Raw genomic sequence first — 1,170 nt, 5'->3', positions numbered from 1 at the left:
GATTTTAAATACGGAGAAAAGAAAAAATATTTTACAGCACAAGGGTTTCAAATGAGTTGGGAGCTGGACATCCTACTCGGGCTGAGAATGCCATGGCTGTCACACTCAAGCTTTCCATCCTCCTTGCTCTTGCAGTTGTCCTTGCTTTAGCATTTGCTCATAATATTTGGGCTGGTTTCTTTAGTAACAGCTCTTCAATTATAAAGAAATTTGGCTCCATGACACCCCAGCTTTTGATCGTTTCAGGGAGTCTTATCAGGTTTGAAGTACCACCAACCAAAACTTTTGTCTAAAATATTTTTTCAGATAGAAGTCTAATTGTTTTGACGTTGCGGGTGCTAGAGGAAGTGGCGCAGCTCTTGGCAGTGTGGTAACTTGGACTTTCCATTCATTGGAATGCTCAATTGCAGGCCTTGGATTGATGTTTAAGCTTGATGCAAGGTGAAGAATATATATAATTATTTTTTCAAGTAGTTAATCACATTCCATAATTCTGTTCTTAATTAATCTTCCTTACGATTCCCTTTTATGCTTTATTGTTCTTCAAGGTTTGTGGATAGGCTTAATATGCAGTCTCCCCTGCCAAGCTGGTGCCCTATTGTTCGTTACGTTGTACAGAAAATGGACTAAAGTTGAGCTTCATGCAGAAAATGATATGGAAACTGGCAACTGGATATGCATTTTTTGTCAAATCGTTGAGAATATTAATAAAAATTAAAAGGGCCAAAACTTAACAAAGTTAAACTAGTCGTTGAAAAGAAAAGATTTACACAATTGACGGGCTTGTCCCTTACCCTTCGAGAAAAGAAAAGTAAATAAATCTCATTGTATTCAATTATTAATTAAGAACTTCAATTGATAATTTTAGGAAACATATCTCATCATAAAAAACGAACAAGTGGTTCTTGTATTGCTAAGTCAAGCCACCTCTTATATTTAGAAAAACAAAAAGAAGGATTCTCGTTTCTAAATAGGTGTCAGTCCATTTATTTTTCCTTTCGTGAGCTATTATCTTTTTCTATTCAAAAGTGATGTTGTAAGTGCTGTATTCCTCCATATCTGACATTGATTTTTCTCATCAAAAGTGATGTTGTAAGTACTGTATTCCTCTATATTTGACATTGATTTGTTGCAACAAACTAAACCAATGAACACTTAAATAAGCTATAG

Source organism: Theobroma umbraticum, unplaced genomic scaffold (genome assembly GCF_002168275.2).
Source record: "Theobroma umbraticum cultivar Fairchild unplaced genomic scaffold, ASM216827v3 scaffold_2.0, whole genome shotgun sequence".
Classification (NCBI taxonomy): Eukaryota; Viridiplantae; Streptophyta; class Magnoliopsida; order Malvales; family Malvaceae; genus Theobroma; species Theobroma umbraticum.
The sequence above is the reverse complement of the archived record's forward strand: the minus strand, read 5'-3'. Positions refer to the sequence as shown.